Below are 25,372 nucleotides of genomic sequence, written 5' to 3' on the forward strand. Positions count from 1 at the left end.
TCAGTAAATATTTTTTGGTTGAAGGAATAAATGAATAAATGATTATCTTACCCAGCATCTTCTGTGAGTATTCATTGTTCTAGCAAGGAAAGGTGAATAAGGGCCCCAAGACAAACCCTTTTCACATTCTACCTCCTCCGAAACTGCTAACCAAGGAAAGCTCTTTATGAGCTGCCCTTGATCCGAAGCCCCTAAAAATAAGTGACTCTAAAGTCTGCCCACGCAGGAGTACCATGTTAAGAACACAATATTTTCACAACTTTGATCTTATGATCCAGTGTCCATTTAAGGAATATGTCCCTACATTGCTGGTTGAGTATAAATAGGTATACTCTGTATGGAAATCAATTTGGCAATATCCATAAAAATAAAAGCATGCACATGCCCTTTAGCTCGGAGTTTCACTTTTACGGATTATCCTTACAAACAAACTCCTATGCACAAAGAATGGAGTATGTAGAGATAGTCTTTGTAGCACCGTTTGTAATAACAAAAGACTGGAAAAACAGCTCATCAACAGGGAACTGGTTAAATAAGTTATGGTACGTTCATACAGTGGATTACCATAAAGCCAGCAAAAAAAGAATGAGCAGTTCTGTGTTTACTGACATGATCTCCAAATATATTAAATGATAAAAATTAAGTGTGTAGTGTGTATATAGTATGCTATAGTTTGTGTTAAAACAAACACAAAATGAAGTGTACACAGTGAGATACCACCTCCCACTGACTAGGATGGCTACAATAAAATGAAAAAATAAACACTCAAAACCAGAAAAGAACAAGCGTTGATGAGGATGCGGAGAAAATGGAACTTTTTTTTCTTTTTTTTAGACAGGGTCTCACTGTGTTGCCTAGGCTGAAGTGTAGTGGCATGATCATAGCTCACTGTAACCTCAAACTTCTGGGCTCAAACGATCCTCCTGCCACGGTGTCTGCAATGAAGAGGAGGACCGGTGACCCAGAGTGGAATGTCTCTCTTATTCACTGCTGTGTACTGAGTGTCTGAAACACGTTCAGTAAATAGTTGGTAAGTGAATGGATGGATGAATGGCTCACTCTCTCACTTCCTCTGGACCCTAGTCAAATGTCATTTCTCAGAGAGGCTTTCCTAATCATCTTATTATACAGCAACATTCACCATCCTCTACATCTCCCTTACTCTGTTTCATTTTTTCTTCATAGTACTCAACACCACCAAACCTAGTTTTTATTTATTTGTTGATTATCTGTCTTCCTCCACTAGAACGTAGCTCCTCGAGAACAAGAACTTGGACTGTTTTGTCAGTTACTATGTACCTAAACCCAGAACTGTGCCTGGTGGATAGCAGATGCTCAAAAAATATTTATTGAATGAATGAATCATTTTTGTATATCTCATATATTTTATAATTTTTTTAAAAAGAATACAACAGCTGCTCAATGGCAAATTCCATTTATTGATATTTATTATGCAAAAACATTGTAACAATGATCATCTCGGGGTGATATGATGATGAACTCTTTTTTCTTTCTTCCCCCCAAATTTTCTCCCATGTGCATGTGTTAAGTTTTACTATCAGAGAAAATAATTAAAGCTTAACTAACATTTTATAAATTTATTGCTTGAGCAACATTGTGACAACAACAGTTATGCAATGAAGGGAAAACAAACAAGGGAGTTTGGATGGGGAAATTGTGTCAAGAGCTCAGGGCAGCTGGAGGTGGGAGTGGAGTGGGCGGGCCTGGCAGTGGGCACTCCAGAGGAAGGTGCCCCGTGAGAGTTGGGTCCAGCCCTGAAGGATGAGCAGAGGGCACCCAATGTAGGCAGTGGCTTCTTTACTCCCAGCCTGAGCCAGCAGCCTCAATTCTGAGTCTGATTCTGGCACTAACTAACCACCCACCGGGGGCCAGTCACTTCTCTAGGCTTCAGTTTCCTCACCTGTGAAACACAGGTCTGAGGGAGACGAGCTGACTCTCTCCAAGCCTTTCTAGATCAGAGGAGTGTGGGTCCAGCACCTGCACCGAGAGCTTGCAGCATGGGTTGGGGGGCTGGCTCTGACACTACGGGCCTCTCTGCTCTTGAGCTCCATTTGGGAAATATTGGATGAACAATGCAGAGTAGGAGAAAAAACAGCATCCAAAACTATATGGGCCCTATAGGGTATCCACAATAAATGTGTATGTATAGAGAGAGACTGACAGGATATTTACTCTTAAATATTAACTTTTTTTCCTGCTGGGCAGGCTCCTTTTATTCATTACTCACAGTAAGCACAGTTCCTGGGGCCTAGAGACTTTTCAAGGACTCTCAAACCTATGTTGAGATATAGAAAATAAAATATATTGGCTTCAGAAATTTTTTAAAGGCAAAGTTAAAATTAATAAACATTGAATCAATGATCTGCAAAATATGACATATGTCACTGGATAATTTCAACTCAGTACAGTAACTTCTGATGGGGGGACCTTAAGGCAAGCATGTCCAGGGCCTGTGGAAGTAAAGTGAGGATTAGGTGGATTGTGGAAGTTTTATGGTTTCCTGAATTGCAAATTTTCTACTATGAGCATGTATTATAAGAAGAAGAGAAAAAATTCAATGAAGAAGCATGTTAATGAAAAAGCTTAGGAAAGATCTGGGGCGAAGACTTCTCTATTTCCTCATCTCGATAAAGGCTTGTGGACAGCACTGTCATGTGTAGGTATTAATAATAAGAATCAAAAAGGAAACTCACTGGAAACATGTATTTAAGAGAGTTCACTCATTCTGGGCTGTCCTCTAAGTTATGTCCATCCAGCAATTTAGGATAAATCTGTGTGTTGACACTTTGCTGTCTACTTCCTTCAAGGAATCATAAAACTATTGAAAATTAGAACCTAGAGGGGACTGTCCTCCTTGCTGTCATCTCATCTTCGCGGTCACAGTGAGCTCCCTGGGCATGGGAGAGCCCGGCCAGCTGCAAATGGGCCAGGTCTGGAACGAGCTCTGTGCTGCTTGGAGAGTGTCTGTGGGAGCCACTAGAGGTGGCAAATGTCTTGCTATCCTGGCAGGGAGGTGGAGGCTGGGGTCAAGGGGTGGGAAGGCAGTGGGGTTTCTCCTGGTTTCTGTACTGCTTTCATTCATAATTATGACAGCTGCTTCCTGCTCTTTTGCGCATGGCCACATACACATGCCCTACATTGACAGACATGTATGTGTGCACATGGGTACATTCTCCCTCTGCCTAGCCGGCTGGCACCTCTCCCCCCAGACGCAGGTGCCCAGACATTTCTGCTGCCAGCTGACTAGCTCCATGGCTCTGCTGCAAGTCAGCTAGTGCAGGGCAAGGAGCTGTCTACTGCCTCTTATCCCAGCCAAGCACAGCGGCTTGGGAAAGGAAACCTCCACCCTCTTTTCCTTTTCCCAGCTGACTCCTCCTGCTTTGGCTATAATTAGAGGACCAGAGAAAAAGGCTGTCCAGTCAGAATCCCTCCCTTTCCTGCAATGATGATGGACCTCTCCTTCCTAAGCCCTGTCCCCACCATGCCCCTCCGCCCCGACCCTGACGGATCCTGAAAGGCAGCTAAAACCGCTTGGTGTCTCAGCTCTCAGCTCTCCCATTTTGCCCTGGAAACTTCCCCAGTTCCCCATCCCCGGTTCTTTTGCATGTTGGGATATCACTTGCTGATATCATAGCATTTGATGTTTATGCCTCTCAATTGATGAACATGTTCCATCTAGATAATCTCTTGCATTATATTCTTTTTTTTTTTTTTGAGACGGAGTCTCACTCTGTTGCCCGGGCTAGAGTGAGTGCTGTGGCATCAGCCTAGCTCACAGCAACCTCAAACTCCTGGACTCAAGTGATCCTTCTGCCTCAGCCTCCCAAGTAGCTGCGCCATTATGCCCAGCTAATTTTTTTCTATATGTATTTTTAGTTGGCCAGATAATTTCTTTCTATTTTTTAGTAGAGACGGGGTCTCACTCTTGCTCAGGCTGGTCTCAAACTCCTGACCTCAAGCGATCCACCCGCCTTGGCCTCCCAGAGTGCTAGGATTACAGGCGTGAGCCACCGCGCCTGGCCCACATATTCTTAACGATTATTACAAACATTTTACTTTTTTAAAGAGATGGGTCTTGCTATGTTGTCCAGGCTGTACTCGAACCCCTGGGCTCAAGTGAGCCTCCTGCCTCAGCTTCCTGAGTAGGTGGGACTATGGACTACACCATTTGTTCATTCATCTCCTCTGTTAGATTGTGATTACTTTGAGAGGGTTATTTGAAGATTTTAAAATATATTGTCTTGGCTGGGCATGGTGGCTCATGCCTGTGATCCTAGCACTTTGGGAGGTCAAGGTGGGAGGATTGCTTGAGGTCAGGAGTTAGAGACCAGCCTGAGCAAGAGCTGGACCCCATCTCTACAAAAAACAGAAAAATTATCTGGTTATGGTGGTGCACGCCTGTAGTCCCAGCTACTCGGGAGGCTGAGGCAGGATGATCGTTTGAATCCAGGAGTTTGAGGTTGCAGTGAACTATGATGAAGCCACTGCACTCTAGCTGGGGTGACACAGTGAGACCCTGTCTCAAAAAAAAAAAAAAAAATATATATATATATATATATATATAATATCCTTAGTCTGTGCCTCATACAGACCAGACACAGTTGTTATCTGTTGATCAATCTCTTATTGCTCACAAGCACTAAAGATCAGTAAACACCCTGAGCTACTGAAACCCTTCAGCTAGACTGATCCTGCCTGTCCCCCCTGGTCACCAGGCTCTGGCACCACCATCTGACCGGGAGCACTGGGCAAATCTCTTCCCTTCTGTAGCTTCAGGATCCTCATGCGGAAAGCAAAACTGACTGAGCTTGATAATGGCTCTAACATTCCCTCTAGCCCATTAGACTCTACAACCACAATTAAGTGCTTCTGTGGAGTCCTTGCAGTCTCCCTCCCTTGGTTTTCTGGAATACATTCATTGTTGTCCCCTGCCTCCTCTCTCTCTGCATAACAGGGAGAAGTCAAGGAGAAGGAGGACTAGAGGGATGTGCAGAATCTCCTCTCATAGCAAAGCAATGAGCAGCCTTGGGACTCGCTCAAAAAGGGGCTTTACCCTAAATGATGAGCTTAGTGCGTAATGGGATGTGTACAGCCCAGGGGGCTCTGAGTTGTAAATTAGAACAGATGTGTGTACATGACAGCAGGTGTGTGTATACCAGGAACCTTTGCACCTGTCAGTGGCTCCAGGCCTGTTGATGTTTTCATTGCCCGTGTGACTCTGGGCACCCGAGGGCCTGGGCCCGGGCCTGGGCTTTCATAGCCTTCTGGCGCAGGTCTCTGAGTCAAGGGGCATGTGACAGTTGATGGTTTTGTGTACCTGAGACTGTGTGCTGCCTCATCACTTAAGGAAGTTCAGGTTCTTTGGTTGGATTAGTGAATCACCCAGGAAACAGCAGACACGGGCTGCCTGAGCTTCCCTACTTTTTCCAAGCCAAGAAAGAAGGGAAGACCCCCCAGCCTCCACTCCCAAAGGCCAACATACCCTTCCCACAACGGAGGTGCACTGTGAAAAGTCACCCTTGACGCCTGAGGATGAGGCTTCATTTATGAGGCCCCTAGAGGGAAGGGCGTAAAGTCAAATTCATTCCAAAGGCTGGAGACAGGGCAAGGGCCAGTAACCAAGTGCAGTAACCAATCCTGCAGTTGCTACACCCCAGAGTCATCTCACCTGGTTGACCAAGGAAAAGACATTTTCATGTGTCAGACACGACTGAGAAGTTGCTGCTGTCGTCAGAGCCCAGGTTTCAACTTAACCCTACTTCTAAGGCTGGGTCACCCTGACCTGTCAGGGCAGGACAGAGAGCTGGCCCTGCTCTGGGGAGGACATTGCCTTCTTCCTCCTTCTCGATCTCTTGCTCCTCCAACTCTCTTACCAGACTGCAGCCTACTCACAGAGTTGGATTTCCTCCCAAATGGTGGGCTTACCTTCCGACCCCTTCCCAGTAATGCCATATTTCTGCTTCCAAAGCAGGGAGTTCACCAGTGTATACTTCTTGATTTTCTGCCTACTTTCCCCAACTTGGGACATCTGATTGTCCTGTCAGGCCATGCAGCCATCTCTCTCCTGCCCTCTAGCTCATCTGAAAAAGGCTTAACCCAGCTCTGCAGCTGAGTCCTTTTGCATTTTCGAACAAAGTCCCCCTTCACATACCTGACGTCCACTTGCCCCAAGGTGATTCCCGATGCTCTCTTGCAAAATTAATGTGCTAAGTTCCAGGAAAGGCATCTCCCCAGTGGCCTCCACCCAACCACTCATTCATTCCGTATTTAGCACTGTCATTTTTCTGTTAAAGATTTCATGATTTTCTTAAGAATTTTGCAAGTTCTTGATATATTTAGGAGTTAAGCCCTTCCCTAACTATGTATGAGAATATTTCCTTACCTATTTGCTTTTAATTTTGTTTATGATCATTTTCCTCTTTTTTACAGTCATTTATTTAACAACTATTTGTTAAACATCAGCTACGAAAAAGCACAAGGCAAAGCATTTTGGAGACTGAACAACGTGCCTTTAGGACTCTTCTTCCTCTGTCCTACCCTACAATTATTTAGCTTACAGTTCTGGAAGCTTGATAGTATCGGCCTGCCCTTAGGTGATAAGGCTCTGGGCCCTATCGCTTAAATCACTTAAACTTATATATGACTCATTATATGTAATAAAACTTTAAAATTAATAAAAATATACTTTATGATATCTACAGTTACTATAACTCAAAATTAGTAAAACACATACAAAATCAGCATATGAATATTTATTAACTTTCATTTATTAAATTACAGTGAAAAATAAACCTTCCAGGCCTTGTGCTGATTGGTCAGTGAGTGTTTTCTTTCCTTTGTACAAACATCCACTTGGGGACCCAAAAGACAACAGGCAGTAGCTTAAGCTGTAGAATCAGCTTAAGCTGGGAGACGTGGCTAGGGGATTGCGGAGGCAAGTGTCACCAAGCTCCTCCAGCCTGCTGTCCTCACTGTCCCTACAAGAAGAGACCCACCAAGAGGACTGGATTTTTCAAGTTGGTGTTTCAGGCTTCCTGGTTAAGAGCGGCAGCTTCCAGGACAAATGGACCTGGGTTCAAGCCCAGCTCCACACTTATCGACTGGGTGACATTGGTTAAGTTACTTAATCTTCCTCAGGTTCAGTGTTCTCATCAGTTCTCTCTCAATGTGGATGGCAGTGCCCACCCCATAAGACTGTTTTGAAGATGAAATGAGATTATGTAGGTAAAGTATTTGGCACCGTGCTTAACACTGAAGGGCTCAACAAATGTTAGTTCTATTTTATTATTATTATCACTACTATTAATATTATTATTGTCCTTATGCTGGGTGTCAGGGATGCAGCAATGAACAAGACAGACGGGGTCCCTGCACCATCCCACCCCAAGGACCTGACTGATCAAATGAAACTGAGTTTCCCAGCACCAGACTCAGCCTCGTTTACACACATGGCCTTATTGTATCCCTCCTTGCACTGCCTTTTTGAGAAAAGCCACTTTAAATTGGGGAAAATTTTAAACTATAAACTCTTTGAGGGCAAAACCTTAATTCTTGTTCCACTGAAGAGCGCAGCAATAGATGTTTGGAAAATTAATGAGTCTTAATAATCCCTTATTGTGTACAGGGCTGTCAGTTTGCAAAGCACTTTCATACTTATTTCATCCTAGACAACAACTGGGTAAGTTAGAGAAACAGATGACATTTTTAAAAAATTATATAATAGAAAAGTGTCAATAGAACAACTTTAGAGGTTGTGATCCCTAGAAGATTCTACCAAAACAATTCAATTAGACACATCCTTTGTCTGACTTTTTATTGTGGAGAGTTTAGATAATACACAAAAGTAGACAGAGAGCAAAACAGCCTCCACGTATCAAACCCTAGCAGGCCTTAGCACCCCTTAACCCATGGCCAATCCTGCCCCATCTACACACCCAAGCATTGTCTCCATCTTGTATTATTATTATTTTAGAGCCAGGATCTCACTCTGTTGTCCAGGCTGGAGTCCAGTGGCACTATCATAGTTCATTATAACTTCAAACTCCTGGGCTCAAATGATCCTCCTGCCTCAGCCTCCAAAGTAGCTAGGACTACAGGCATGTGCCACCACGCTCAGTTAATTTTTTAAGATTTTTTATAGAGATGGGGTCTTTCTATGTTGTCCAGGTTGGCCCCCTGTATTATTTGAGGCACACCCCATACAGCCTATCAATTCACCTGCAGATATTCGGTATACATCTCTAAAAGTTGAAGACTCATTTTTAACAAAGCCACAATGCCATTACACAACTAAAATATCAACAATGATTCCTAATATCACCAAACAATGTTTGAATTTCCAATTGTTTCATAAAAAATACACATTTAAATATCTACAAGAGTTTTGTGGTCCCAAGAGAAGGAAATATAGGTAAGAATAAAGGATTCAGTTACATTATAACCTCTTAAGATCAAATTAGTTCTCCTTTGTAGTCATTTAGAATGTTTATGTTTTTTACTGTCATAAAGTTGCAATGAATATCTTTATACTTACATCTTTAAACACTTGCCCAATTATTTCCTTAAGATTAATGTTCAAAAGTGAAAACCCGAGGCCATGCCTTTTTTAGGCTCCTGCTACATACTGTCAAATAGCCCCACCGCCTGCACTGTATGGACAGGCCCACTTTCCAATGTCCCACGCACACACAGTCCAAGTAGTATTATGTCTATTTGCAAATGAGGAATGCAGTGAGGGGAGCTGGATTAGGGTGGCTCCTAATCCAGTGTGACTGGTGTCCTTATAAGAAGAGGAAAATTTGGGCACAGAGACAGAGGGAAGGTGGACATGTGACAACAGAGTCAGAGATGGGGATTATGCCGCCACAAGCTAAGGAATGTGTGTGGCTAACAGAGGCTGGAAGAAACAAGGCAGGATCCTCCCCTATAGCCTTTGGAGGGAGCATGGTCCTACCAACGCCTTGATTCTAAACTTCCAGCCTCCAGAACTGTAAACAATAAGTTTCTGTTTTAAATCACCTATTTGTGGTGCTTCATTTCAGCAGCCCTGGGAAACTGATACAGATGGGGTGGAATAGTATGGAAAAATAGCGAGGAAAAGGATTCTGATGTGAATTGGCACCGTTTACACATTTGCAGGGATATGTCGGATTAACTCATTTTATGCCACCAGAGGCTGTGTTGGATCGTGGGGAGGGGGATGAGAGCAAGGCAGGTGGGGTGGGGCAGGGGGACAGTTCTCAGGACACTAACAACCGTGGGTGTCCTCTGGGCTCCAACGGGCTGAGGGTATCTGGGGCCAGACCAGGGCTGAGCTGGGACCAGAGGCCCAAGGAACCAGAAAGAAACAAGGCCTCAGAAAAACAGCTCTTCCAACAGTATTACCCAAGGAGTAACTTGGGACAGGCCACACCTCTGGATTCCCCAAAGGCAAAGATTTCTACTCTTCTCCCACCAATGATTCCTTTAATCAGCCTTCATTTTGTCTCCAAATAAGAAAAAAATTTACCAATCAGAGATTTAGGTTAACACATGAGGACTAAATTCATTCGTTCACTTCCACATTTACCATATGCTAGGTTTGTACTACCAGGTGGTGATAAAACCCCAGGGCAGTGCCTTCTCTATTCGTAAGCCATTAAACTTAATTCAAATAATTCTAGTCAAAATTAAGTCACCTGACTTTTCAGTGCTAGGAACCCCATTGAGCGGGATTGTCTGAGTTACATCAGGCTTTTTGAGATAATTGAAAGTAGTTCTGAAAAATAGCCCAGGGGAACTTTTTAGAGTGGATATGGGTGGTTCCTAATTCTCATGAGGAAATAGAGGCAGAATCTTTTGTTTTCCAACCTTGTGAGCTTCACACAAAGATCACAGACCCTATAGATGCAAGTAAGACCAAAGCAAGGCTTAATGTCACTTCCCATGGACCTTCAGACCCAGAGGCAATTAAAAAAAAAAAAAGATGACAAGTGTTGACAACGAAGCTGAGAAACTGGAATTCTCATGCACTGCTGGTGGGCATGTGAATGAAGCAGCCACTTTGGACAAAAGTTTGCTAGTTCCTCAAAAAGTTAATGACAGTTACCATTAGTGACCCAGCAATCGTATTATTTAAAAGGGTGAATTTTATTGTGTGTGAATTGCATCTCAATAACTAAAAAACCTCTCCGACCATCTCTGCACTAGACACGGACTTCCCATTTCCAAAGGCAACCACTTCTAACAGTCTCTGGCGTGTCCTGCCGGAGTGGGGAGAACAAAACACACACACACACACACACACACACACACACACACACACCCCGACACACACTCACGCAGACATATTCCCTTTTTTGGTACAATGTAAAAATTACTTACAAAGGACTGTTATTCCTTTCATATAGATGAATAATGTAATATATGGCCATGTGTCTGGTTTCTTTCACCTACCACAATGTTTTCACATTTCATCCATGTTGTAGCATGTATTGGAATTTCAGTTCTTTTTATGTCCAAGTAATATTCCATTGTATGGATGCACCACATTTTGTCTATCTGTTCATCAGTTGATGGGCATTTGGGTAGTTTCCACTCTCTGGTTATTATAGATAATGCCGATATGACATATGTTTTTGTGTAGGCATATGTTTTTAATTTTCTTGGGTATCTAAATGGGAGTAGAATTGCTGGGTTATATTGTATCTATATTTAATATTTTGAGGAATTGCCACTATTTTCTAAAGTGGCTGCATCATTTTATAATCCTACTGGCAATGCATAATGTAGGTTTCTCTACATTTTGTCAACACTTGTTATTGTCTTTCTCTCTCTCTTTTTTTTTATTTTAGCTACCCTAGTGGTTGTGAAATAGTATCCCATTGTGGTTTTGATTTGTATTTCCCTAATGACTAATGATGTTGAGCACCTTTTTATCTGCATATTGGCTATTTGTAAGTCTTTTTTGGAGAAATGTATATCCATATCCTTTGCCCATTCTTAAATTGGGTTGTCTTTTTATTGTTGAGCTGTAAGAATTCTTTATATTAATATATTCTGGGTACAAGTCCCCTGTCAGATACTCGATTTGCAAATATTTTCTCCCATTCCATGGGTGCTCTTGTTTTCTTTTCTTTTCTTTTCTTTTCTTTTTCCCACATTAGACAGGGAAGGTGCCAACATAGTAACAAGGTTTGAGGGAGGCACATCTCACATGTGAGTGTGAAAATGCCATCATCGTGCTTATAAACTACAAAAGGATCAATGTTCTTGATTTTAAATGCCAGTTTGGCTAAGTATAAAATTCTAGTTCGCTAGTTATTTACTCTTAGATGTTTAAAAATATTATTGCTTTGTGATCTAGCTTACATTAATGATAGAAAGTGAGGATTTCATGTTATTCATCATTGCTTCTACACAATTCTCAACCACTACTTCTTAGAATATTGCCTCTCTCTATGCTATTTTCACTTACAATATTCCAGTTGGATGAATGTTAGTCCTATTCATTTTGGTCTTCATGTCTCTTCATTTTTCCTTCAGATTTTCCAAGTTTTTATCCCTCTCTGCTGCATTCTGCATAATTTTTTAGATCTTAGAGGTTTTTTTAGTTCATTAATTCTGTCTTCCTTTCTATGTAATCTATTTACCTTGCCCATTGAGTTTTTTTCCCCCATTGAGTTTTTGATTATCCTGGCTTTCATTTGTAGATGTTCTATTTGATTTATTTTTCAAACCTCTCTCATCTTTTTTAATAGCATATGATCCCTTTCTAATATTTTCAGTTTATTTTTATTTTTCTTTAAACATTTTAAAAAATTCTTATTTTTTACTTCATACCTAATAATTCTGTTATAGGAGGATGGAAAGGATCTTATGCTGCTGTTTATTGGGTATGCTGATATTTGCTTATGTAGACTTGTTTCTGTGTCTTCATTTATTTATTTTTTGTATTTGAGCTCTACTTGTTCAAAATTTTTGTGTGAGAATCTACATAGCCTGAGTTAAGAGGCAGCTTCTCCAGAGAAGCTTTTTGCGAAGCCTCTTTGAGGAATGAACAATCCACTACCAATTGTTGTTAATATTTCATCTTGTGTTTTCCCAGACCATGCATCTTATGCATTCTGTTCTCAAATGTACCTGAAGCTCGGGGCTGTAAATTCTCAGTGGAAACTTTTTTTCAGGTCCAGAATTCGATTGAGACACATTTCCCTTTCCTCTCCTTTTGCAGATGGTCAAATTTCTCCTGGCTCACTCTTCCTTGAAAGCAAAGCCTCGAGGGCGAGGGCCTGGCTTAATGGCAGCCCTTGGTTATCAAGGTTAGGCAGCAACCCCAGGCAGCCACAGCTTCTGGGTCCATTCAAAACAACTTTGGTTTTCAGGCTTCTCTTTGTCCCTTTGCTTTGTCTGTTTGTTGTCTCTGTAAGATTTTCCTTCATTTCCCACACCCCTCACCCCCAGCCCCCAAGCTCGCTATGCATTTACAAGAACGTTTGTCATGTTTTAGGTGTTTTGTATGGACGCATTGTCCCGTTACCTAGTCTCCATATTGCCTGAAACAGAACTCCCAAGGAAAAAATGTATTAATACAAATATACGGGCAGATAATTTCCAGTATTCACAGCGCACACCACCCCCAGCCTTTTCTCAATCCATGTGCTCCAGAAGATGAGTTAATCAGGTAATGGAATTCCTATGCTCTTAGATATCTGATGTGTGACCTCTCTGGGTAATTTAGAGCCTTGACCCAATCAGAATGCATTATTTTTAAGACTGGTTTGAAGAAGGGAAATCGGTGCTCTAAATCTTGCAAGCAGTCAGGAGGAGGGATGTTGGAAATAAAGGTGGGTTTTTCTGAGACCCTTCAGTCAAGCACCTTTTGCCTAATTCTCTCACATGTGGCTCTAGGGGAAGCCCTGTGGAACATGGTTCCTGCCACAAAGTAGTGCGCAATCAATATTTGTGGATCGAATGTTGAAGCAAAACTGAGTCGTTGTGTCACAAGATAACTCCTTGATTTTCTGCGGTAAACTTCCCTCTAAGTTGATGTGACTGATCCACAATCCTGTGCTGGAGAGAAAGTTTGTTAAATCTTTGATACAGAGAAAGGACAGTAGGTGAGTGCATTGGGTGATGTGCAAAGGATAACCATCGCAAATTAATCAAAGAAAGCTTCCTGTACAGGTGTACTTGGGGTTGAATGGCAAAAGAGTGGGCTGCTCCAATGCTTAGGTATGAATTCAGAATAGTAATATCTACCACTATGGACTACTTAGTACATCCCAGCATCATTCTAAGTTCTCTTCATCTACCAATTCATTTAATCCTCCCAACAACCTTTGGAGGTGGGTACTATTATGACCGTATTTTACAGATGGAATCAAGGCATACAGAAATTAAGTAACTTGCTAAAAAGTGATGGAGCTGGAATCCAAACCCAGGCAGCATAGCCCGTGAGCTTGTGTGCTAAGCTTTTACGCTGTGTGGCTCAGCTTGGACCTTGGTTCCTGTACACAGAGCTGCATATTGTTCCACGGGAATACTGCAGCACGGGAAGCCTCTGAGTCTTGTCTGTTCTCAAGAGTTGAAATGACCCGTTCTTTCTTTATCTGGTGAACTCTTATTTATTTTTTCTGCCTCTGCTGAGATTTTTGGAGCTTCCAGAAGTTGACTAGTTTGGACAAGGGTATCCTTAAGGACAAAGAAGAAGGGAAGAATCTATACTCTATGATTTTATGATTTTTTTTTAAATCAAAAACTTTGATTATGTGAAGGGAACAAAGAAACATCCAGGTTGCTTCCTGGCCTATGGTTCTGGGGGAGCAAGATACAAGCTCATGTGTGTGTGTGTGTGTGTGTGTGTGCACGCACAGGGATGGGAGGATTGATTAAGTCATATTTGGGAGTGTTCAAAAACACTATTTGCATCTCAGTTCCCAGCTTGCCTTTAATAAGGACTGTTTTATCCAGAAGGGAAACAGAAGTGGTGGGTAGGAAACATGCTGTAGTCTATTCAATACAATTTGGGTGGCAATAAAAAACCTGCCTGCCCAAGCATATATTCTTCTTTGTGTGAAACCCCACCCTCCGGGATTAAGTGTTATCCCAAGAAAGGCACATTTTAAAGCCATGTACTGAGCTCCTACTATGTGTCAGGCGCATTCCATGTTTAAGTTTTTTGTTTGTTTGTTTGTTTGTTTTAGAGAGGAGGGTCTTGCTATGCTGTCCAGGCTGGCCTCAAACTCCTGGACTTGAGTGATTCTCCTACCTCAGCCTCCAGAGTAGCTGGGACTACAGGTACGAGCCATGTTTTGTCTCATTTAATCTTCACAGTAATCCTAAGAAATATGCAATCATAAATATTAGACATGTTATTAATACAAATGAGGAAACTGGCCTCTAGGAAAAGGAACTCACCTAGGGCAACAAAGCTCATAAAATAGCAGAATTGAGACTCAAGCCCAAGTTAGGATGCTAGAATCTGTGCTTTTAACCTATTTCTCATACTCTCTTTTATAGTTATGCTTTCCTCAAGCTTCTTGAGTGTAAGGGGGCCCTCACGGGAGAGAATTCCTTCCTCTTTGCAATAAGTAATTGCTTTACTAGGAAAGTCCTGAGCTAGGAAAGTATCACTCCTAATGCAAATGCCTGGGTGACACATTTTGTCCGAGGAAGGAGTGGAGATCGGGAGATCTAAGTGGGTGCCCTGACCTGCGGGGGTCAAGGAACTATCGGTCGGGGGGCAAGCACTGGCGCTGGTGGCCTGGTGGGAGCTGCCCAGCCCCAGTGGGAGTGAGCAGGCCAGTGCCAGGGAGCCTGGAGCTATCCCCACGGGGCTGACTCAGCCGGTAGCCGCCCAGGGCTGCTGTAACGGGAAGGCTCTGTTCTCACCTTTGCCCTCCAACTGAGACATACAGGCTGGGAGAGGCCAGGTTGTCGCAAGAACCAGAATTCCTGCTTGTGGGGTAGGGGCAGGGCAGGCGCGTTTGCAGGTGATTTTGGGGTACCAGGTCTGCCCTGTCCCATAGCCAGGGACAGTCTCCCTGTCACCTCGGAAGCCACTCTATTCTCAGGTCTTAGCAGAGGGATCTGTAGGTGCCTTCAGGGTCCTGTTTTAGATCGTGCTCTGGGTGGAAGGGCCTCCGAAAGGGATGGTCCCAGAACTCAGGGAGGCAGCTGCTCCACCTTCCTTCCTGCGATGGGCGCACCGTAGCCTGTGATTGCCTCCGGTATGGCCAGGGGCTCCGCAGCTGGCCAGAACTGTAAAGCCCCTTAGGGTGGTAGAGCCCCATCCAATTGCCCTAGGCCAGAGAGGAGTCAGGGCAGCTTTCTACTTGCACACTGTAGGGGCCTGCGGCTGCAACAGGGAAATAGTGAGCAGGAAGGAGGTGAAAGGTCCCTTCCAGCTAGACCTCCACCTGCACCCATGACGTCAGCAACCCGGGCTAGGCAGGGAGGCCCAAAGGCAATGAGTCTTTCCTCAAAGCTGGGAAGGGCGTTAGGTCTTCCCCTGGTCACAAGCAGGTCAAGGACTGAGCAGCCAGCTCAAAGGCTTCTCTGAAGTAGTATCTTTTTGGGGACAGGGGCAATGTCTATTCTAACCAATTTTGCTTATAATAATTTTTGAAGAAGGTGGTAAGGTTGGTGTTTTGTATTAGGCAACTCAGGGGCCTGGGGTGGGAATGGACGTGGGCATCAGGACTGGCCTTGGACGTCACACCCCGATGTCATGCCACCTGGACATTACATAGCAAACATGTTCAGAACTGGCTTTCTAACACCACCCACTCAACCTTCTGTCTTGCACAATCAGGGGCGGAGGGGGGGGTGCGCCAAAGGTTTCAATAGAATAAGCCAAATCACCTTCTCAGCTGTGGTCAGAATTCTGGTGTCCAACCCTCAGCTATAAAGCAAGTATCATCTTTCCCACCTTCCCCTACACTCAAGTTTAGTTTCTGACGCAATCCATAAGAGGTCTCCAGGCCCACAAACTCAGACTGGGTGCAGCGCCACGCTGCTTTGCGGCTTCACCTCTGACCCACTGCCGCACCCCCCCCCCCCGCCCCCTGCCAGCCCCAGGCGGCTGAGGGTTTATTACACACCTGACCTAAGGGTGACTTTTTCATCAGGGCTGCTGGAATTCAAAGCATGTCCACGGTTGGGACACAAGACAACCAAGACTCAAACAAATCCTGCCATCTGGGTAGGGCGCAAGCCTGGGATCACTAGAGTCTTAAGACAGCGTGTCCAGATGAGGCAAGGTCATGCTGTCCTGGTTTGCAGGTGTCCTTACACACAACCCACGCAACAGCAAAGGGCCTTTACACATGGGGAAGCTCAGTAAATAGTTGCTAAATGAACATTTCTGGCTAAATTTTGGACTTGAAAAAGGCAGTTCTAACCATGCTTCAACCCTTCACCCAGTTGTGAGGTGTACCAGAGTCCCATACACCACGCTTCTTCACCCCAGGGCTTCCACTTCTGTCCTGCTTGTCTGCTTGGAATGGTCCTTCACAGGCCTAACTCCTCCTCATCCTTTAAGTTTCAGTCTAGATGTCACTTCCTTCCAGAAGTCTTTGCCGACCCTCTGGGTCTGGGTTCGGTGTCTCTCCTATGTGCTGCCGTGATACTGACGCTTCCTTCCCGTGTTAGCACACATCACAGAGGACTTGTAGCTGCCTGTTTCCTAGCCTGGGGCCTTCGTTAGACCATAATCCTGAAGGCAGTGATTGGGTCTTGTTCATGTCCGTGCCCTTGTGCCTAGCACATAGTAGATGCTCACTACATATTTATGGGATGACTGTGTCAGGGACACTGCTTCTTCTTCCACTTCCTCCTCGGTAGCTGACCTGGAGTTCACCCACCTGCTGGGCGAGACATCAGATTTACCTCTTGTAGAGAGAGGTCTGTTTTATAAAAATCTTCAAGCCCAAAGAAATAATAGGTAAAGGTAAAAGCTCAAGCACCTCGGCTGGTATAGAGGCCTTTCTCCTGCAAATAACGCCTGGAAGAGAGTAACCTGTTCTGGGGCCAATGGTGTTAAGAACCAATGGCAGGCCGGGTGCAGTGGCTCACACCTGTAATCCTAGCACTCTGGGAGGCCGAGGCAGGTGGATCGCTCGAGGTCAGGAGTTCGAGACCAGCCTGAGCAAGAGTGAGACCCCGTCTCTACTAAAAATAGAAAGAAATGATCTGGCCAACTAAAAATATATATAGAAAAAATTAGCCGGGCATGGTGGCACATGCCTATAGTCCCAGCTACTCGGGAGGCTGAGGCAGTAGGATCACTTAAGCCCAGGAGTTTGAGGTTGCTGTAAGCTAGGCTGACGCCACGGCACTCACTCCAACCCGGGCAACAGAGCGAGACTCTGTCTCAAAAAACAAACAAACAAAAAACCAATGGTAGGGCGTGTGCATGTGCTGAGATGAATGAAGAACATTTTGGGGTCCTGAATATCCCTTTGGTCTAGTGGCACAATGTACAGGGCTATGATGGGCAACTGGAGAAGGAGGCAGATGTGGACATACTGAGTGTGCACAGTACTGTGGGGCTGGCAGAGGAGCTCTCAATAGCAGTAGCTATTCATAGAGGATGTGTGGGGAAAGGAGAGTGAGTCCAAGAGCTTATTTTTCCTGGCGCATGGCTCACACCTGTAATCCCAGCACTTTGGGAGGCTGAGGTGGGAGGATCACTTGAAGCCAGGAGATCAAGGCTGCAGTGAGCTGTGATTGTGCCACTGCACTCCATCCTGGGCAACAGAGTGAGACCTCATCTCTAAAAAAGAGAAAGCTTATGGCTGGGCACAGTGGCTCACGCCTGTAATCCTAGAACTCTGGGAGGCCCCGGCGGGTGGATTGTTTGAGCTCAGGAGTTCGAGACCAGACTGAGCAAGAGCAAGACCCCGTCTCTACTAAAAATAGAAGGAAATTAGCTGGACAACTAAAAATATATAGAAAAAATTAGCCGAGCATGGTGGCGCATGCCTGTAGCCCCAGCTATTTGGGAGGCTGAGGCAGGAGGATCACTTGAGCCCAGGAGTTTGAGGTTGTTGTGTGCTAGGCTGACGCCACAGCACTCTTGCCTGGGCAACAGAGTAAGACTCTGTCTTAAAAAAAAAAAAAAATAGAAAGAGAAGGCTTATTTTATTTGCTTCATTGTTCTGTCCATTTATTTTGTGCTGATTTAATCAGCCAAGCTGTGGTGATTGTATGTGTATATGAGAGTATGTATGTATAAATAATGTGTTTGAGGTTTAGGATTAGGCATAGATAGATGGTCAGATTGTGTAGTGTGTGTGTGTGTGTGTGTGTGTGTGTATTTCACACCTCTGTGGATACTTGTGTGTCCCTATGTCTTCAGATCTGTCATGGAAGTGAGGAGGGACAGAACAAACACTTATTGAGTACCTGTTCTATACCAGATATTTCAGGATTTTTATCTTGTTTAATCTTCACAACAACCCTGTAGTGTAGATTTTGCTATCCTCATGTACAGATGAGAAAACTGAGATTCAGGGACATCATGTAACTTGCCAAATGACATTGTAATAATTTGTGGTCCCAACAGTAATATTTAATTTATGTCTGCTCTATCATTTTTCAGGTTGACCCCTAACTCGATGTTTAGAGTTTGGCATCTAGAATAGGACACAGAAGAAAAGCCCAGATTGAATCCAGTTCAGAGGAAAGCTAAGCATTCAGGCTCAGGGGTCAGACTGATCAATTTTAAATCCTACCTCTGCCCCTTTATTGTGTGGCCTTGGCATTAGGAAAGTGCTTTTTTCCAAAAAATGCCATAAATTTACCTTTATTAAGTAAATTAAGTTGGGTCCAAACAACATAATAAGTATTTATGCCCTAACGATTTAGCCATTAAAAAAAATAATGTACGTACATTGAAAGAAAAAAATATTTTTTATTTTATTCTAAAATTACCTCAATTACTTGTTAATGGTATATCTGTGCCTGTTGGGCATCGTACTACTTCTCCAACTTTGGAATCAGATTGAATACCACCACACTCATATCCTGTCCACACTGATTTTCATGCTGAAAAATCCAGGTTTGCAAGGCATTGCATCATTGGCAGGAATGTAGCGCCGTCTACTGTACAAATGGTGGACTACGGTAAACTAGTACAGTAGTTCGCGTGGTCTCCCGCAAATGCCAGGTATTGCCGTGTTTCCCTGGAATTTTTCAAATATCGCGTGGAATCTCTTTGAATTCGCTGTGGCAACGTGGAGCGCCTTAGTGAACAGCTTGGGGATTGTGGTATTAGGAACTATCCAGGATCAATTTATCCTTTCTGTGCCTTGGTTTCCTCACCTGTAACGTGTGAATAATATAAGACTTAGCTGATGGGATTGTGGTGAGGCTTAAATGAGAAGGTGTTTCTAAAGCCCCTACACAGTGATGCTTGATGTGTTACATTAGAAACACCCACGGGAGCTAATAAAAACACAGACGTCTGGAACCCAATTACAGATCCTGATGTAACTGGCTGGGGAGGGGGGGGGCCCAGGCAGGAGGAGTTAACTGTTTTAAGTACTGCAGGAGATCTTAATGTGCAGCCAGGGTTGAGAATCACTGACATAACACATATTAAATAAGATATTTAAAAAAATAAAACTGATATTTTCATTATGGTTAGGCAGAGCGAATGCAAACCCAGGTATCTGAAGGCCTGGGTTCTAGAATTTCTTTCCCATGTACTGGCTGTGTGGTCTAGGGCAAGTCATTGTCTCTTAACCTAAGTTCTTCCACGTACAATGAGGATAATAATTTGTGTCCAGTCTCAATTCACAGGATTCTCATGGCCTGTGAAATAATGAGTGTGAAACTGTTCTTTAAACTGTATGGCACTGTACTGATGTAAGGCATTGTTGGGAAGTAGATGTGGTCTCTTTCCTCAGCTAGTATTCCGGAAAGGCTTCCAAAAACCCAGGAGACTGAAGACCACTGTCCCTTGTTGGTCTGTATGCCATGGAGACTCCTGCTCACCCCCAGCGTGAAGAGGGAGAGGGATGCCCTGGCTCACCCAGGGCCCCTTCCAGTGGGTGAAAGCTGAGAGCCCACCTGGGCAAGGAGTCACTGCAGTACTGAAAAGTCCCAGAAGGGGGCAGCCCTGTCTCATTCCCAACATGCGTTTAAGCACAGCCAAGCCAATTTGTTTAAGTGCATGTTTACAGATTTATTTTTAGTAGGCACTGTACTATAAAACATAAAGTAATTAAAAACTCAAGAATTAAAGCCAGAACCACAATGTAAAAACTGTACATTGTAAAAAAATGAAAGCTAATTTTGAATTTGCTTAAGGTTCTTTGGCAATAGATCTTAGCAAAAAGTTTCTCTGGAATTCTTCTTTTTATTTTTATTTTTATTTTTTTTTTGAGACAGTGAGAGTGTGTCTTGCAAAAGGTTTCTCTAGAGTTCTTTTTATTTTTTGTTTTTATTTTTAGAAAGAGTCTCACTCTGTCGCCCAGGCTGTAGTGCAGTGGCATCAGCCTAGCTCACTGCAACCTCAAACACCTGAGTTCAAGTGGTCCTCCTGCCTCAGCCTTCCGAGCAGCTGGGACTACACGCACATGCCACCATGCCTGGCTAATTTTTTCTATTTTTAGTAGAGACAGGGTCTTGCTCTTGCTCAGGTTGGTCTAGTACTCCCGACCTCAAGCAATCCTCCCGACTCAGCCTCCCAGAGTGCTAGGATTACAGTCCTGAGCCACCATGCCAGGCCAGAGTTCTTTTTAATCACCACTTTGACTTTGATTATTACATCTATATTCATACTAGACTCATATTTCATCCATGCAAATTAGATGTGCACATGTAATGAAATCAACAAAAATGATATAGTTATTGTAATAGGAGACAAAGCACTAGTTTTAGTGAATTAGCAGTAATACTTGATCCTTTTAATCTGAACATAGCCCAAGGTCAAGGGAAATGAAGTTCCAGGCCCCCAGAGCTCACTCTCTGCAGAGTCTGTACGAAAATGCACAAGGCTTCTGTTTAGCTCCAGGTATCAGGGCAATAATAGCACCATTCGTTAAGCAGCTACTGTGTGCCAGGTGCCCCATTTACAAACTGCTGTTTCTCATAGCATGTTAACAGAGGTTACTAGCATCCTCATTTTCCAGAAGAAACCACTCAGAAAGTCTGTCCACGCACACACAGCTGATATGGGAGGAACTCAGAGTTTCGGCCAGGCCTTCTGTCTGCCAAGCTCGTGGTCGTTCTGGCTGTTCTAGTCCCAAAACGTTTGGCTGAGGGACTCTCTGAGAGCTAGTCCAAGGCCTCAGGAAGGACCATGCAGAACTGCCTTTACCCAGAGCTCCCTGCCTCCTCCCACATGATCTGCCCTGTGGTTTCATGACCCTGAGGTTCAGGGTGTAGCTGCCACCTACTCCCAGAAATGGAATCAGGGTGTGGCTGGAATAAGAATACGAATCCAAGGAATTGAGTAAGGGGTGAAAGGGTTGAATTTTCAGCCCATTTGTTGCCAGATGTAATGGGAACCATGTTTATAGGGCATATGAATCCTTCCTGACTCTAGGAAGAAGGGCAGCTGGAGGGCCTGTCTGTACAGTTGCGGGGCCTCTGCATGCAGCTAAGGCGTTCTGTGGCAACTGTGAAGAGGGTGTTGAAAATCCTGGACAGAATTAATCTTTGGAATAATGCAATCCCTTATAAGAACCCCTTTTCACTTAGTGTTGCCCTGTGCCTTCTAAATAGTCAACAGTGATTTTTAATGCACACGGTAGATGTTAAAGCTGGGCACCAAATTTTTCCTTCTCTCTGCCTTCTGGCCACTTGATAGGATTGCACTCCCTGGTCCCTGGCCCCTCATGATTGGGTGTGGACATGGACTACAGTAGGTGTTGCCAATGGGATGTTAGTGGAAGTGACGTATCACTGCCTGGCTGGAACATTTGATTGACTTTGTGAGACCTTCAGAGCTCTCTTCCCCTCTGCCACAGCTAGCGGTAATGTTCCAGATAGAGGCTGCCCCACCAGCCTGAGTTCTGGGGGCCCCATCTGATCCACAGTGGACATGTAGAATACACGAGAAATAAACCTTTATTATTTTAAGCACTGAGACTTCGGTTTTGTTGTTGTTCTTACTGCACTATGACCTAGGCTGTCGGCTAGGAGAGCGTATTTACCAGCTATTTAGCAATGTGCTCTGAGTTAAGGCGGAGTAAATGAATGGAGGAGTAGCGTGTGTAGTAGAAAGAGAATAGATTTTGGAGACAGATAAAGTACTGTTAAATATCAGCTCTGCCACTTACAATGTCTATGATTTTTTTTTTTTTTTTTTTGAGACAGAGTGTCACTTTGTTGCCCGGGCTAGAATGAGTGCCGTGGCGTCAGCCTAGTTCACAGCAACCTCAAACTCCTGGGCTTAAGCGATCCTACTGCCTCAGCCTTCCGAGTAGCTGGGACTACAGGCATGCGCCACCATGCCCGGCTAATTTTTTCTATATATATTTTAGTTGGCCAGATAATTTCTTTCTATTTTTAGTAGAGACAGGGTCTCGCTGTTGCTCAGGCTGGTCTCGAACTCCTGACCTCGAGCGATCCACCTGCTTTGGCCTCCCAGAGTGTTAGGATTACAGGCGTGAGCCACCGTGCCCGGCCTACAATGTCTATGATTTTAAGCAAATTTTAAAACCACACCTATCAGAATGGCAAAAAACAAACAAACAAAAAACCCTGACCCTACCAAATGCTGGGAAGGACGCAGAGCCACTGGAAGTGGGGGTGCAAAATGGTGTGGCCACATTGGAGAATAAGCCGGCAGTTTCTTATAAAATTAAACATATGCTTACCCTATGCCCCACCAGTCCCACTCCGACTTACCCAAGTGAAATGAAAGCTTCATTTTACACCAAAACCTGTATGTGAATGTTTGTACTATAGTGGCTTTATTCCTAACTGCCCCAAACTGAAACCCCCCCACATGTCCTTCAGCTGGTGAGTGTTGGACAGCCTGTGACACATCCATATAACCAGCTACTGCTCAGCAATACAGAGGAAGGCCCTGCGGGGACAGAAACAACAGGGGTGAACTGCAGGTGCGTTGTCACACTAAGTGACAGGAGAAGGCTCCAAAACTTTATTGTATGATTCCACTTATAGGACTGTCTGGAAAAGACAAAATTATAGGAACAGAAAACATGTTAGAGGTTGCCAAGATTAGGGTTGAGTGGGGTGGGGGGGGCAGGACCGTTGACTCCAAAGGGGCAGTGTCAGGTGGTGGGGACTGTTTTATATCTTGTTTGTGTTGGCCATTACATGATGCTGTACATTGTCAAAACTCAGAACTGCATATCAAAAGCAGTGAATTTTACTGTATGTAGATAAAAAATTTAAAGTGAATTAAAAACCAGACATAAAAGGCCACGTATTGTTTAACTAATATGAAAAGTCCAGAACAGACAGATCCATAGAGACAGAAAGTAGATTAGTGGCTGCCAGGGGTGGGGGAGGGGGGAGTAGGGAGTGACTGTTGATGGGTGTGGGGTTTCTTTTTTGGGGTGATGAGACTTAGACAGTGGTGATAGTTGTAAACCTTGTGAATATGCTAAAAACCACTGAAAATTATATACTTTAAAATGATGAATTTTATGGCATGTGGATTATATCTGAAAATTTTTAAGTGAATGAAAAAAAATTTCTCAGCCGGTTTCTTCAGCTATAAAATTAATACTCGTACTTCCTAGGATTGTTGTCAGCGCGGTGAGGAAGACTGAGCAGTGTGTGTAGGACGCTCAGTGAGAGGCGGCCTCCCGGCCTCCCAGTTCCGGCTAAATCACTGTGTGTGGCGTTGGGGAAACCAGTTCACTTCACCGAGCCACATGTTTCTCACTTGCGAAATGAGAGAGTTGGATTAGACGAACTCTCAGATTCCTCACAATCTGGTAAGGACCTCTATGGCATGCCTTGATCATGAAGACACTAAGAATCGTGGCTTGTGTTTGTGTAGTTCTTGTCATTTTTCAAAGCACTTTCAAGTAACTGACTTCATTTGTTATTTCAGCTCACATTTCATATATTCTATCCCAATGACAGTCTTCAGAAAAATGGGTGAGCTGAGGCCGAGGTGTGACAGGGCCAGAGCAGGCGAAGCCGGCACACTGGACACGCTGGCACAGCGGGGCCCCTGTAGAGTCGCTGCAGAAGCCCCGTGTGCTCACGAGCGCCCACCCCAGGCCAGGACGAGCGCCAGGCCCTCCCTGCTCCTGTGCAGCACGCAGGGAGACAGTGGCAGCGCGGCCAGCGCACGTGGGGGGGCTTGTCCCAGATGTCCCTTCCAGACCCTCCCCCTGCCGGCTAGGGTGCTAGGGCCACAGAAACCCACTCTTGCAGGCCACCACATCCTACATCTGTTCTCAGTCTTAGGAGAATTTCCTTGGTTTTGTTGGCTAGCAACTAAACAGGGCAGTATCTCACAGAGCTTCGAGACTGCAGATATGACGTCCTTTTTCCTTTTTTTCAGCTTATGAAGGGAGAGAGAGACCTAGGGCATCCTTCCTCCCTCCCTCCTGCCTTCTCTCTCCTCTCTCTCTCTGTCTCTCACACACTCTCTCTCTTTCAGGCCTGCCTGGGAGGTGGGGTGAGATTGTGCCAGGGGTCCCACAGCCCTGACGGGGGTAAAGCCCACGTAGGACGTATAATGGAAGGGTGACAGCAGCATGAAGGGTGCTTCTTATGATCCCAACAAGATCTCACCTGGCCTGGGGCATCGGGCCCACCTCTGTACCTTCAAGGGAGGTGTCGGTCGCCTGCTCCCCTCTCAGCCCTCGGTGGCTCTGGGCTGAGCTGCAGGTGACCTGAGGGAGGGGAGGCGGTGCTGTGGATCAGCCCAGAGGCCCAAGTCCCCAGGCAGGAAGCCCTGAGCACCCACTCACACCCACTTTAGGGACCGAGGGGTAGAGACAGGAGCACAAGTCATTCCTCCCCGGCGTCCCCTCGAGGGCGCGAGTAGGTGCGGCAGGAGGGAAATGCATCAACCGTGGGAACCATGAGGGTCTCAGGCCTGGAAGCAGGGTGGCAGGTGCCACTTCCAGATGTGCCTTTGGACTGATTCGGTGAGTAGGAGGCATTGTCTGGGGTGCAGGGAGGCTTGGGGGAGTGAGGTGGGCCTGGGACTACCCCTCCTGTGGCTGGAACTGTACCTTTTCCCTCCCTCCCCCAACAATGGGCCTTCACCACAGAAGGAAGCCCCAGTCCTCCTCCCTTCTCCCTGCCCTGTTCTAAAGCACAGCAGCCTTCCTGTGCACTGGGGCCTGGCAGCAGCCCCTAGGGGGAGGCAGGGGGTTAGGCAGGCAGGTGGGGCTCTTTCTGAACTTGGGGCTCAATTACCCTC

The 25,372-nt window shown here is 44.8% G+C and overlaps 1 non-coding gene across 1 annotated transcript; it reads right to left on the minus strand.

Moving 5' to 3' along the window:
• Positions 1 to 11,159: 11,159 nt before the first annotated feature.
• On the minus strand, positions 11,160 to 11,263 carry LOC123647902. The gene has a single exon (XR_006738428.1). It is a non-coding gene; the product is annotated as a small nucleolar RNA U13 (small nucleolar RNA).
• Positions 11,264 to 25,372: the final 14,109 nt, after the last annotated feature.

Source organism: Lemur catta, chromosome 11 (assembly GCF_020740605.2).
Source record: "Lemur catta isolate mLemCat1 chromosome 11, mLemCat1.pri, whole genome shotgun sequence".
Classification (NCBI taxonomy): Eukaryota; Metazoa; Chordata; class Mammalia; order Primates; family Lemuridae; genus Lemur; species Lemur catta.